Source organism: Quercus lobata, chromosome 1 (genome assembly GCF_001633185.2).
Source record: "Quercus lobata isolate SW786 chromosome 1, ValleyOak3.0 Primary Assembly, whole genome shotgun sequence".
NCBI classification, from domain to species: Eukaryota; Viridiplantae; Streptophyta; class Magnoliopsida; order Fagales; family Fagaceae; genus Quercus; species Quercus lobata.
The window spans coordinates 38837396-38853529 of record NC_044904.1 but is presented as its reverse complement, the minus strand read 5'-3'; the positions used below and the strand labels follow the sequence as shown (position 1 = coordinate 38853529).

General features: G+C 35.9%; 1 non-coding gene across 1 annotated transcript; it reads right to left on the bottom strand.

Moving 5' to 3' along the window:
- Positions 1-6514: 6514 nt before the first annotated feature.
- On the bottom strand, positions 6515-6586 carry TRNAH-GUG. The gene has a single exon. It is a non-coding gene; the product is annotated as a tRNA-His (tRNA).
- Positions 6587-16134: the final 9548 nt, after the last annotated feature.

The following is a 16134-nucleotide window of genomic DNA, read 5'->3' as shown; positions in this document are numbered from 1 at the left end:
TCAAATTACATAAATATTACTAATAATCTTTAACAAGGTTTCATACTCAACCCCAATTATAAATTTAGCTACTCATGGTAATTGAAATAAAAAACAGGAATAAAATACTAAACATTAAACTAGACATATAAAATAGAGAAAGAAATAGTCACAATGCTATCATAGAGAAAAGCTATAGAGAAGCCACATGCGGCACTGACTCTTACTCCAATTTTTTGTTTTGCATCTCAACCCTAGCACTAGCCTCCCCTGAATTTTTCCCTAGAGAGCTTTTAAATAGGTTAAGGAATCCTATTACAAGTTGAATTCCTTTTTGGAGAAAATCCTAGATTTTTAGGCTTCAATTAACCAATGATTTTGGCCCATTTAACTTCATAATTTGGACTTTTGGTAGACTACAAAGTTGTAGCCCTTTAAGTTAAATTTCCAGCCCAACTTGAATGATCTCGATTGGATATCTGAGCCGAAAGTTATGCCAAAAATACTAACTAATGTGTAGGCTGGAATCCTAATCTGAATTGGACTTGGATTTGGTGCAAATTTCCTTTGATTCCTTACTCCAATTGGACTTAAATTTAATTGGGTTGACCTTCTTTAACTTCATCATGACCCTTGTAAAAGTAAAGTCCATTAGCTTTCTTCTTTGCACAAATTCACTTGTTTAATTTCATTCTCCTACAAAAGACAAATTCACGCAATAAAATTCAATTGAGGACAAAATTGATTATTTAGCATTATTCCAAAACCAAATATAAAATTTATGAATTAACTCAAAATAAGTATGATAATACTTTCTAACAATGATATAAATATGCAAAATTAAGCTATTATCAATGCACATCATATATATATATATATATATATATATATGGCAAGACTTAGGTACAATACTTAGGTGTTGTTCCTTAAATTTCTCTCTTAAAATTCTACCATGTGGATTTTTTCTCATGGGATGAAAGTGTATCTTTTAGTTAAGTAGCTACCTAGCTGAATCTTAAGAGAGAAATATAAGGAACAGCACCTAAGATACTGTATCTAAGTTTTGTCCATATATATATATATATATATATATTAAGGAAATTTTCAAAATTTTGGGGGGGCCATGGCTCCCCACCCAAATACATGGCTCCGTTGACGTAGCATCCTTAACACTTGTACTGGTCCACTGAACCAAAGCCTCTTGTAGCACTTTTTTGCCACTTTTCACCTAACAGAAGTCGATGATTCGGTTAGGCTCCAAAGTCACTGTTCCTTCCTCGGTGACAATTGGTAATTCTACAATTGTACAGTCAACTGCACCTAACTGTTTCTTTAGCTGAGAAACATGGAATACTAGATGCAAAAGTGAGTTTTGGTGGTAATTCTAGGTGATAAGCCACCTTTCCCACTCACTCAAGTCAAGTACACAGAATGGGCCATAAAACTGAGATGAAAGTTTCATGTTTCCACAAACTCATATATATTGACATTTGTTGAAAGGGCTGGAGCTTGAGATAGACAAAATCACCATGTTCAAATTCTTGTTCTTGGCGATGACGGTCAGCATTTATCTTCACTTGATTCTGAGCCATCTGTAAATTCTCCTTAGGGACCTTCAAAAGTGAATCCCGTTCAACAAGAGATCCTTCCACTTGTGCCACAGTTGTAGACCCACACTCATAATTGTGTAGTGTTGGCAAAGATCAGCCATAAACAACTTCAAATGGTGCCATCTAAGTGGAAGTTTGGTACAATGTATTGTACCAATATTCTACCCATGATAACCATTTACTCCATTGCTTTTGTTATGAACTCACAAAGTAGCACAAATATGCCTCAAAGTAGCGGTTGAGTACCTTATTCTGTGGGTGGTAAGCAGAGCTCATTCGTAACTCAGAACTTTAAATTTGAAAGTATTCAATCCAAAATTGACTAGTAAAAATCGAGTCTTTATCTGATACTATCGAGCGCAACATGCCATGGAGGCGAGTAATCTCCTTAATGCTAAGGTGTTTAAGAGCCAAGAAATACCTGTATTTGGATAAGCGATCAATAACAATCATGATCACAGAATTCCCATGTGAATTTGGTAGCCTTTCGATGAAATCCATTGATGTATCTTCCCAAATTTAATATGGAATCAGAAGTGGTTGTAGTAACCCGACAGGAGTTGTTGAATCGTACTTATGACGTTGGCAAATGCCGCATTTCTGAATGTAGGTTTGTATGTCTCGTTTCATGCCAACCCAAAAGAAGTTAGCAGCCACTCTTTTATAAGTTCGCAACAAATCGAAATGACCACCTACTGGTGTATTTGTTGGCTTTACAAAGCCTTAACTTAAATTTCAACAAAGTACTCACAAGAAAAAGAGGAATGAAAATTTTATTAGAGTATTTCAAACTCACAAACAAAAAGATTAGGCTACTACCTTGAGAGCTCACTACAACTTTTTCTCTCACACACTTTCACATCATACATCTATCTCCTTTTATAGGGTGAAGTTACAAGAGCTGTCATTATTATCATGACTGTTTGTTTCACTACAGAAAATTCTAGAATATGGAAGACTTAAAGACACAAATGTTATTGATAGGCCAAGAATATATTGACCCATTTGGTAAATTAATGAATTAATTAGCCAAGTGAATTAATTAAATTCAATTACATGCAATAAGCGTGGTAGCACAAACAAATTACCAACTAAGTTAAATACAATGGAAAATAAATTTTATACAGGTGATTTGTTTACGAATGGGGAAAGCCATCGAAACAAAACTCCATCGGGTGAATTTTAGGTCACCACTCCTGAGAATCCACTATTATCAAAACAAGTAGTTACAAGTAAAATGAATCCCAATACCTGATACCAACCTACAATTGAACGCTTACCCCAATACCTAATTGGACTTGTAATGTAGTGACAATCTCTCCTTTCAATGCACGGCTCCCAGTACATGACTAACCAATCGATGCATGGATCCAAGTACGTGACTAATACACCAACTTGAGAAAGATGTTGGTTACAAAGTTCTTCAGTTCATCCAACCATGAAGATCAAGAAACTCCTTGGTTATAAAACCCTCGGTGTAAAGACGCAGTAGTTTCTACAAGGAATATGATGAACTGGGGCAATTGTCTCTGGTTACAATTTGCATGCACAATGACTTTTCATTAAGTTGCATAACCTTATCAAATTGCATCATCTAAGATAGTCTTTAAAATAATCCTTATATATGTCTAGGGTTGTGAGAAAAGAAACCCTACACAAATAACTTGGATATGCATGAAAAACAGATTTGGAAATCTGAATTTCGTAATTCTCGATAGATACAGCTTCTGTCAAGAGCTGTCGAGAATTCTTATTAAACCTCGATAGATATTATCTGTCGAGCTTTAGTGAACAGTACTTCTCCACTTATTTCTTGGACAGACTTGCATAGTTTCAATACTAGACTTAAACTCTTATTCTTTGAAGTATTAAACTATCTTAGATCTACCAAATTACAAGTAAAATGCGTTTTGTCAAAGGATTAGCCAATTCACAATAACGTATGTTAAAACAAGTTCTACATATGTTCTAACAGTTATGAAATGACAATAGACACAAACAATTATGGAAAAACAAAAGACACAAATAGTTATGGAAAAACAAATGACACAAATTGTTATGAAATATCAAGAGGCACCTTTTGGTTTATCACTTCCAACACTCCCCCTTAGACCAAAAGCATTTTCACACCAAACATTGCCCTCAATCTTCTGAATCTATCAACTGGTAAGACTAATATAAAAATGTCTACTACTGGAGCTTCACAACTTTCTATTTCACTTAATCTCTCAAGAAATGATACTTTGGGTCTGTTTGAGATCTACTTATTTTACTGAAAATAAATTTTTTTCACTGAAAGTGCTATTGATAAAGGTAAAAATTAGCTGAATTAGTATAATAGGACCCATAAATAGTACCAAAAAGTACTTTGAGACCTATAAATAGTAGCAAAAATAAGCTGAATAGTAAAATAAGTTGGCAAAATTAATCATGCCAAACGGACATTTCATGTCAATATATTTGCTCCTTCCATGTTGAATTGGATTTTTAGAAAATTCTATTGCAGACTTGTTATCCACATAAATAATTATGGATTCTTATTATGGATGATCAAATTCTTTTAATAAATTCTGCAACCATATTGCTTCACAAATAGAAGAGGATGCTATCACATATTCAGTTTCACAAGTTGACAAAGCTAAAATACTATGTTTTTTAGACATCCAAGTGAAAGCTATTGATCCAAGATAGAAGACATATCCTGTAGTGCTTTTCCTTTCATCTTGATCACCTCCCCATTCACTATCTGAATATACATATAATGTGGCATCATTATTATATTAATATAAAGGACCAAAATCCATGGTATCTTTTATATATCTAAGGATCCTCTTTGCTGCAAGCCAATGAGATTCCTTTGGTTTCTCTATATATCTATTCAAAAGATCAACACTATAAAAAAAAAATGTCTAGCCTCGTGATTGAGAGGTACCTTGAACTTCCAATTAAACTCCTAAATAGAGTTGGATCAATCCTTTCCTTTCTCCTCTTGTCAATTTTAGATCCACTGCAACTGGTGTATTAATAGCATTGCAATTTTTCATATTAAATTTGTCAAGTAATTCCTTTGCATATTTTTTCTGACATATGAAAATGCCATCCGATTGCTGTCGTACGTCAATCCCAAAGAAAAATGACATAAGTCCAAAGTCAATTATCTCACACTCCTAAAACATAGCTTGTTTAAACTCATGAAACATTTGTTGACTATTTCTCTGAATAACAAATCATCAACATAAAGGCAAGCTATAAGAATTTCACCATGGGCATTCTTCTTGATGTAAACTACATGCTTATAAGGACATTTGACAAAGCCACTTCCTTGAAAATAGTTGTCAATACGAGAATTCCAAGCTCAAGGAGCTTGCTTTAGCCCATATAAAGCTTTCACAAATGATACGCCTTGTCTTCTTCTCCTTCAACCACAAAACCTTCAGGCTGCTCTACATACACCTTTTCTTCAAGTATGCCATTTAAGAATGCCGATTTGACATCTAGTTGGTATATTTTCCAACTATGATGTGCTGTAAGAGAAATCAATATCCTCACTATGCCAAGTCTTGCTATTGGAGCAAAGACTTCTTCATAGTCTACCCCCATACTTTTGCTTGTAACCTTTAGCTACAAGTCTTGCCTTATAGCACTCACTCCTCCCATCAACTATGTGCTTAATCTTATACACCCATTTCACACCAATGGTTCTTTGACTTGGAGGAAGTGTAGTCAATTCCCATGTGTTGTTTTTCTTAATGGCATAAATTTCTTCTTGCATGGCATTCCTCCAACAATTCTCTTTTACAACTTCATTGAAAGTAAAAGGCTCATAGACCACATACAAACAAAAGAGATATGTCTCTTCAGTTTGTGCATAAATATCTTCTAGGCCTTTTATTTTGATTGGTGTTGGAGATTGAGAAATGTTACTTGGGCTTCGGATTGATAAAGTGCCTATTGATGATGCATAGCAGTGGGGTGTTAAGTGAGGTGTTAAGGAAGGTCTATCTGAACCTTCATAATTCACATCTTCTTATTGCCCTTCTAACTTAAGTGGCTTCTCTTTACTTTTGATGACATCATTCCATCCCCATGACTCATCTTCGCTAAAAATGACATCTCTACTCACCACTACTCTGTTGGTAAGTGGATTATAGAGTTTGTAAACTTTTGACTCCTCACTGTACCCAATGAAGATGCACTTCTCCCCACAATCATCCAACTTCTTTCTCTTAGTTTCAAGCACTTGAGCATATGCAATACTACTCCACTGTGCATGGGACTGATGTTTATTGGCTTAACTAAGGATTATTCACAGTAGATCTATTTAACAACTTGACGCATCTAGTAGCTTCCATACCTACGAATTCCCAAGATGTTAGATGATCATATATATATGATGGTTGCTTTTTATTTAAAGCAGACCTGGGCTCCAATGGGGACGCATACAATAATATGGCTGAGATTAAAAGGAGCTAAATGTTTAATCCAAAAAAAGAGAAGAATGCAAAATCACCAACCATATATAAAAAAAGGACAAAATCTAACTAAATTTTACCCAACAAAAGAATTAATTCACATCCATCACTTAGAAAACACTAGGTCACCAATAAGTGAGACGAAAACTTTTATATTTGTACAAAGGGGGGAGAAAGAAAATCATTGTATCGTACACGTCCTAAATGTGATTGGGCCCGTGTTAAGGCCAGACCATGTTTGAGCCATCAATCAGTCTGTTTTAAAACTTAAAATGTTGATCTAATTCCCAAAAGGTAAAATGGTTTAGGCCTAGTTCCATCAGGCCTGGTCCTAAAAATTTAAACCAATCTTGAAGCTCGGTGGAGTTGGACCTATCTTCTTTGTGGCACAACGGATTCGATATTGGAGCCCAGGTCAGCTTTAAATAAAAATGAATAAAAGATAAATTTAAATGTGGCTGCTGGGATTCGAGCCCAGGTCTCCACGGCCACAACGTGGAATTCTTACCACTAAACTACAGCCACTTTGTGGTCGTTGATTTACTTATTTACTTATTATTATTACTACAAGTATGATTGAGATTAGTTGCAATATTTAGGGCACGTTTTGTACACTAATGGAGATTATATTATGAATGGTAGTTTTTATTACTAAAAACAGAAGATATTATAATGAAATAACTATTACTATTCATTAGTTTGGTTATTACATATGAAAAGCTTGTAAAGATGTTGTATAAGGAAAATTTATATTTTTGGAAATATATTAATTTTAAAATTTATTATATGTATTAAGAAATAGCTATTACATCCATTTTAAAGAAGAATAGTACCCCCACACACCCTTGGTACGATGATTACTCCACAAGTAAAAGTGCTTATGAGGTGTGGGGGGCAAGAACTAGGGTTCAAATATTTAAGAGGGAGTTTCACACATATATACACTTCAATTAGACTAGAGTAGAATTTCTATCTTGTATTAAGAAGAAAAAAGAAAAAAGGAAGAAGCTATTCTTCAATTTAAAGAATAATTATTTTCCTAAAAAAAAAAGAATAATTATTCTTTTGTAATAACTAATCTATGTAATAAATATATAACCACATGACCAAATTGATATTCCACATAATTAGTTATTCCATTACAAGAATTATTACACCATACCTAACACACCCTTAGGATTTTGCACCTGATGCAATAGCTCTCAATAACTTGTTTGAAAGTTGAAAATGACAATTTTCAATCTCAACCACTAAATAAGTGAAAAAAGTGAAAATGTGAAAGTTAAAAAATAAAAGTGGTATACACACTTATTGTGAAGGGGAGGCAGTAATTGCACTGGATCCTAATCCTTTCAAGTAAATTATACCAAGTTACCAACCTCCATTGGATGTTTACGAACAATTCCCTCTCTTAAGGGTTTTTTTTTTTTTTTTTTGAGAAATCCCTTGAGGTTTATGAATGAATGACAGTTCCCTCTTAAGGTATGTTTAAATTAATCTTAAAAAAAAAAAACTGTATAGATAAATCTTATATAAAAAAAAGATGTGTATAAATTAATAGGAATTATTTTTCTAAAAATGAAATATTATATTAGTAAAATAATATTAGTATTACATTTATAAAAACTTCATACTCAAGGGAAAAAGTATTACTATTTCGTAAAACGTTTAGTGTCATTTCATCAAAGTTTAAGAAAAGTTAAGTACAATTTACTTTTATTTACATAGGAAGTTTAGAAATCTCATATTTTCAATGTCCTTTCATACGATCGAGGAAGGAAATCTCGCACAAAAAAACAAAATGAGTTTGTAATACTGTTCTATAATCACGGGCAACGAGAATTTAGTCTCAAGGGCACTATAAATAAATTAATTACTAGCAGTAAAGTCAAGACTGAGAAGTGGTTGGGTTAGGACTTATGGGGGTTGATTTTGTTTTGTTTTGTTTTTTTTTTTTTTTTGAGAAGGACTTATGGGGTTTGATTAATAGCTCTCATCACAGGACGAATGAATACATAGCATACAAAAGGAATTGAAACCTGTTGAGGTAATGTTTTAATACTTCATACATTGGTTTCTATATATATATATTTTGATACATAGACAAATGTTCGGCTATAAGGCTTAAGAGTAGAGGTGACGAAATTGGACACGACCCGCAAATTCGACATGACACGACAAGAAATTAGAAGGTTATGGGTTAAGGTTTAATGAGTTCATGTCACATTCGAATTGATATGTCTGACCCGTTTAATAAATGGGTTGGGTACTTGGGTTAGTGTTTAATACATGGAACTCGTTTGACCCGTTTAAATAAATGAAATTTTACTAATATACCCTTCAAATCCTAGATATATAAACTTATTAGTTGTTGTGGTTTTTTTTTTTTTTGACATATTGTGATTGATTATTTGTGATATTGGAATATGTTTTAGTTTTAAATTATTATTTGTGATGCAATTACTTGTTAGTTTTGAATTTTATATTAAAAATATTTACTTGTTTGTTTTTTCATTTTAGATAAAATCTTATAAATAAGTCGATACGACTAATCCATCTAATAAATAGGTCGTGTTAGGGTTAATGAATCTTCACCCGTTTAATAAACATGTAAAGCTAGTGTTGATCTATATAGTTGGATGTTCATAATTTGACACGACACGAACCCGACATGCGAACATGAATTGTCACACTTACTTAAGAGGCAGCATGGGGATGCCACTTTTTAAAATTTCCCATTCCTCTTATTTTCTTTCAAAAAAATTAAAAATTATATATAAACTAGTATTATTCCCGTGCTTTTAGAATACTTTTATTTAGAAATAATAAATTAATAATCATTTGAATCTAGATTATATAAATTGCATATGAAGTATTGTTCTTAAAAGCCCCATTCAATCACACAACATATTTATATGAAAAAATTCCTAAATTTAATAATTAAAAACCTATGGAAACTTAAGTAAAGGTATTTCATTTGCCAAAAAAAAAACATAATTCTCTTCTAACTTATCCGGTGTCTTATAGCGCACACACATATATGTTGTGTGTGCACTATAAGACACCAGATAACATTTGTAGCGCACACACATATAATATTACTAGCAACAAAAATAAAAATGAGAAATAGTAAAATAAAAATTTTACTATTCAAGAAAATTAATTTAATCTAATAACGCAAATATAAACATAACACAAATATAACCTAAAAATAAAAAAGATGAAATATTTATTGTAGGAGAAAATACAAAATTTGATAATTCTTAAACTAGAAATAGAAAAAACCTATGAGAAAAAAAAAAGATGAGTAAAAATAATTCATAAATGCAAAACCAAACAAAAAAAGAAAAAAGAAAAAAGAAAACACAAAAATATTTTTGTAGGATAAAAAAGAAGAGTATAGCCATAAAAGGATAAATCTCCATACCTTTAAGTATAACTCAAATAATACTAGATGTTGACAAATCATGAAGGTGAAATATTTATAGAGATTTATATAATGGATTTCATGGATTTAAAATTGCTTTTTATGACTCATAAGCGAAACCATAAATAAATAATAAAACATACACACACAAAAATACCAAAGAAGATAAAATACCTATAATAGTATGGATGGTGGCTTTTATAAAGTATTCTACTATAAACAAAACCAACTCAAATAATAACTAATGCCGGACAAATCATAAATGTGAAATATTTATATAGGCTTATATAATTAATTTCATGGATTTATATTCTTTCTTTAATATATATATATATATATATATATTTGACTAATGGCTCCCTAATTTTTTATACATATAAAAAAAATTAAAAAAAAAAAAACTATATGCATATAGATAACGGATGCATCATTTTGTTTCATTTTATTACTCTTATATCATAAGTACCTCATTGAATTAAAGTGTATTAATGTAGTGGGTTCTAGTTAACTCAATTGGTAAAGTCTTTGATGGTTGAATAAAAGATCTGGAGTTCAATCTCTGCCTACACCAAAAACCGATTGGTATTTTGGTCTGATGATAAAGAGTTATCAAAAGAAGCGAACACCATAGGTTGAAACTCTCTAAAAAAAAAAAGCGTATTGAATGTATATTTTAAAAATAAAAAAGTTACATGAATGGTTAATACTTCATTTTCTTACTTTTATACTAGAAGTAACTTATTAAGCTAAAGCATATTCGTGAATTCTAATTCGCTTAAAATTGATTAGTGTTTTGGTCTGATGATAAAGAGTTATCATCAGGAGTGGACACCATAGGTTGAAACTCTCTAAAAAAAATGTATTAAATGTATATTTTCTTAAAAATAAAAAAGTTACATGAATGGTTAATACTTCATTTTCTTACTCTTATACTAGAAGTAACTTATTAAACTAGAGCATATTTGTGAGTTCTAATTCACTCAACTAGTAAACTTTTTTTTTAATCCTCATCTATACTAGAAACCAATTGGTATTTTAGAAAGATTTGGCTAAGTATTAAGACGCGTGAAATTTGAATTTGAATTTAAAAGGAAAGAAGAAATTGAGTCCTTGTTGAAACTGAAGAGGGTAAAATTAGGGACGACGGGTCCATTTAAATAAACCTGACGGTGCTGGACCAGTTTGCTAACAGTAGACGAATCCAAGATGCCCGGACGCAAGGTGGACGGATCTCAAGGCCATGTGGCATCCACATGGTATAAGTGACCTCCAAGTAATCCTAATTGGAAACAACTTGCGTCCCACACTTAATCCTAATCGATAGTGTCCCAATATGAATAGAATCCTAACATGAGGAGAATCCCGTAATATACGCCCATTAAAGATGATCTTCTCCATAAGGAAATGCCTTCCTACACAAGAAACAAAGGTTGGTTCTACACTACTATAAAAACCCAAAGGCTCTCAGAAAATAAGGTACACATAATTCACTCCAACTTTGACACTTAAGAGTTGTGAAAGGTTTTCTGACTTAACCTTCAAAGGGTCTTTGGCCGGTATCACACCGATACTCTCCTAGGGTTTTTCTTTGTTTTTATCTCACAGGTATCATTTCGAACACGTGAGTATCGTGTGGCTTACTAACAATTTTCGGCATCATCAGTTGGTGTTGTCTATGGGGAACTCAGGAGATAAGCCATATTCACCACTTCTCAGACAAAAAGTTGCATGGTACTTATTCGTTCGATGGCAACAACCACCAACAATCAGGGCGACAAACCGCGCACCACTGCCCTAAAGAGGCAAGTCCAAACCTTCGATGCACTACTAGCCAAACAATAGAGGCCCAAGAAAAGGGAAAGACAGGAAGACATACAGCCGGATAGAGGGCGGAAGATGGCTAAGACCGGAGAACGACAGGAGGACAGATGCTCCAAGCCCCCTGCAGGGAAGTTCACAAGCTTTACCCAGCTGACTACCCCGATCGACCAAGTCTTGATGCAAATTATGGATGAAGGAGCCCAGACCTTTCTCGGTAAGCTGAAGGAAGATCCTAATAAAAGGTTTAGAGGCAAGAACTGTCGCTTCTACTATGATCACGGCCATAACACCGCTGACTACTATGACTTAAAGCAACAAATTGAAGCCTTTATTAGGTAAGGAAAACTACAGAGGTTCGTCAACAAGGAGAGAGGGGATCCACCTCAAGAGCAGTCTTCCCGACAGGAGAACGAGCATCCTAGGCTGCCCATAAGAGATATAAGAATGATTATAGGGGGCACAATGGCTATTGGGTCGTCCAAAAGGGCCTATAAGACTTACCTTAGTTTGAAACCCCATCATTGAATTCTCGGAAGAAGATGCTCGACGTCTTCACCACCCACATGACGACGCATTTGTTGTTAGCATATGAGTAGGGGACTACAGCACACATCAGGTTCTGGTTGATAATGGCAGCTTAGCTGACATCCTTTACTATCCAACATTCCAATAGATAAGGATTAATACAGAGCAATTGATTCCGACGAACGCTTCGCTTGTTGGTTTTGAAGGAACAAGGGTGTTCCCCTTTGGTGTAGTCACATTATTTGTAATGGTGGGCGACTAGTCACTAAGGACGTAACATTCCTTATGGTTGACTACTCGTCCGCTTACAATGCCATCCTAGGACGACCTATCCCCAATTCATGAATGGCTGTAACCTCAACCTACCGCTTAATGATCAAATTCCCTACCGATTATGGAGTAGGAAAGCTGCACAGAAATCAAGTGGCCACATGTGAATGCTACATAGCTATGATGAAGATGGACGACCACCTTCAGGCCATGAATATGTAAGAACAACGGATAGTGATAGAGCCCATTGAAAGGCTTGAAGAGATACTTCTCGACGACTCCAACCCTAATCGAATGACTAGGATTGGTACCCTTGCCAGCCCGACAGTCTTCCAAGCACTTAAAACTTTCATCAAAGAAAATTGAGATGTATTCGCTTGGAGCCACAAAGACATGCCGAGAATAAACCCTTTGGTCATGGTGCACAGGCTGAATGTGTCGCCTTCTTTTCCATCCATCTTTCAGAAGAAGAGGGTATTTTCCCCAGAATGAGACCAAGCTATAGCAATGGAAGTTCGCAAGCTACAAGAGGCGAACTTTATCAGGGAAGTTTACTACCTTGACTAGCTAGCAAACATGGTAATGGTCAAGAAAGCTAGTGGGAAATGGAGGATGTGCGTAAACTTCACAGACCTGAACAAAGCATGCCCCAAAGATAGCTACCCCCTCCCGTAGGTCGACGACCTTGTTGACTCTACAGCTCAACACCAGCTATTGAGCTTCATGGACGCGTTTTCGAGTTACAACCAAATCAGAATGGACGAAGCGGATCAAGAGAAGACTTCGTTCATTACTAGCCAGGGCCTCTTCTACTATAAAGTAATGCCATTTGGCCTAAAAAACATGGGCGCGATGTATAAAAGGCCCATGAACAAATGTTCGCACAGCAGATTGGGAGAAATGTCCAAGTCTATGTTAACAACATGATGGTAAAAAGCCGAAGGGAGGACGATCACCTGGAGGATCTCAAGGAAACATTCGACACCCTTCATTCCTACAACATGAAGCTCAATTCAGGCAAGTGTGCCTTTGAAGTGATCGCAGGAAAATTCCTAGGGTTCATGGTGTCCAAAAGAGGCATCGAGGCTAACCCGAACTAGATCTGAGCCATAATAGAGATGGCACCCCCTAAGAACGTGAAAAAAGTACAAATCCTCAATGCCAAGATAGCCGCACTTAATAGGTTCATGTCTAGAGCAATGGATAAATGTTTACCTTTCTTCTGCACGTTGATGAAATCTTTTGAGTGGACAACTGAGTATCAGCAAGCGTTCAAAGACCTGAAGGCCTACCTTTCCTCCCTACCATTACTGAGTCCATAGAAGCCAAGGGAAGAATTATTCCTCTATTTGGCTCTATCACCAGCCGCCGTCAATGCGGCCTTAATCAGAGAAGAAGACAAGGTGCAAAAACCCGTATACTATGCTAGCCAGGCACTTTGTGGGTAGAGGAAAGGTACCCATCGATGGAGAAGCTCGCCTTCGTTTGGTTACAGTAGCCTGCAAGCTCAAGTTGTACTTCCAAACCCACATTGTGATTGTCCTCACTGACAAGCCCTTACGACGAGCAATGAGCAATCCTAAAGCTGTTGGATGAGTAGCACTATGGGCGATAGAGTTGAGTGAGTTTGGCATACAGTATCGACCACGTAGTGCCATTAAGGGGCAGGTAGTCACTAACTTCATTGTAGAATTCACTAACAGGGAGAGCTAGGAGGTAGAAGAGTATCCTCGATGGAGTGTACATACTGACAGATCGTCCAATCGGCAAGCTAGAAGTGTAGGTATTGTGCTTCGATCTTCGGAAGGGGATGAAATTGAATGCATGGTTTGTCTCGACTTCCTTACTACCAACATTGAAGTAAAGTATGAAGCTCTGGTCACAGGACTAAATCTCGCTAAAGTAGTAGGGGCCGTAAGCATGGTCATTCATTGCGACTCTCAAATCGTCACCAACCAAGTAAACGGGGATTACGAATGTAAAGGCGAATGGATGAAGAAGTACCTGGAGCAAGTGAAGAGAAGGGTAGACGACTTAAGAGCCGAGGTTGTTCAAATCCCTAAAGGAGAGAATGAGCGAGCCGACCGTCTTGCCAAAGCCATGTCAACAGAACACATGATCATCCCTAGCAAGGTACTGTCTTTTGTTCAGTTTTCACCATTAATAGATCCTGTCAATATATAGGAGATTAACTCTAAAGCCAACTAGACCACGCCATTAATCTCCTATTTAAAAAACGGCACATTACTAGATGGTAAGGAAGCTGCAAGAAAGCTAAAGGTTCAAGCGGCACGATTTGTTCTGATAAAATATGTCCTATACAAGAGAGGCTTCTCCCGCCCGTACCTTAGGTGTTTAAACCCCGAAGAAGCAGACTATGTCATGAGAGAAGTACACGAAGGGATCTACGGCAACCATTCAGGATTGCGGTCATTAGTTCACAAACTGATTAGAGCTAGATACTACTAGCCTACTATGCAGAAGGATGTCTAGACTTATGTTAAAACATGTGACAAATGTCAAAGTTTCAGCAATGTCATCAAATAGCCGATGGAAGAATTGACCTCGATGACAGCCTCGTGGCCATTCGCTCAATGAGGACTCGACATCATAGGTCCATTCCTAATGGCAATGCGACAGCTGAAATTCCTTATAGTCGGTATAGACTATTTCACTAAGTGAGTAGAAGTAGAAGTCTTGGCTACCATTACAGACAAGAATGTAAGAAGGTTCGTTTGGAGGAACATTGTTTGTAGGTATGGAATCCCCAGAGTCTTGGTATCAAGTAACAGGAAATAGTTCGACAACGACTCCTTTAGAGATTATTGCTCACAATTGGGAATCAAAAACCACTACTCCTCCCCCACCCACCCACAAGCCAACGGGCAAGTTAAGGTCACAAACTGAGTCTTACTTAAAATCATCAAGACTCAACTAAAAGGGGCAAAGGGTGTATGGTCAGAAGAGCTGCCAAACGTACTGTGGGCATATAGGATGACAGCAAGGATGCCTACAGGAGAAACACCATTTCGATTAGCTTATGAAAGCGAGGCAGTCATCCCAGTAGAGGTTGGACTTACGAGCTACAGAGTGGATAATCATGATGAAAGAAGGAATGACGAGACTATGCGTCTATAGCTGGATCTACTAGACGAAGTCAGGGCAACAGATGAACAAAGACTTGCATTATACTAGGACCTCATGGCCAAGCACTACAACTTCCAAGTTAAACACCGAGACTTTAAGGTTGGAGACCTCGTCTTAAGGAAGGTAATGGGCACAGCTAAAGACTCTACCTAAGGAAAGCTCGACCCTAACTAGGAGGGACCCTATAGAATCACGTCATGGCAGAGGAAAGACACCTACCACTTAAAGACATTGGACGGACAAAAGTTACACCATCCATGGAACACAGAGCATCTCCGAAAGTACTACCAGTAGAAGATAGCATGAAGAGCGACACTCCTCATTTCAAGTTTATTTCTTTTAGTTAAATTTTTTGCTTACAGTACCTTTTAAGCCCAAAGGGCAAGTTTTTTTTATCCTTTTTAAGAACAATCTTTTACTTATGCATGCATTTACCAAAAATAAAAGGAGTTATTCAGTTACAAGCTATGTATATTTTCTCTACTAAACTACTTTCGTTATCAAGTCCACAAGTAGACGAGTCCATCCTACAAGGACGCTTTGAATGAAAAGTAAACAGGCGGACGAGTTAATTAAGTCCACGAGTGGAAAAATTCATGATTAAGTCCATAAGTGGACGAGTTCATCCCATGAGGGTGAGTTAGTATTATTAAGTCCACAAATGGATAGAGTCATGATAAAGTCCATAAGAGGACGGGTTCATCTAGAAGGATGATCAGAACATTATGAAGTCCATAAAGTGGACAGGTTCAACTTACAAGTCCATAAAAGGACGGGTTCATCCAAGAGGATCAGAAAATTATGAGATCCATAAAGTAGACGGATTCAACCACGTTGAAATTAAAATTACTAGTCCATTGAGGTCCATAAAAGTGGACGAATG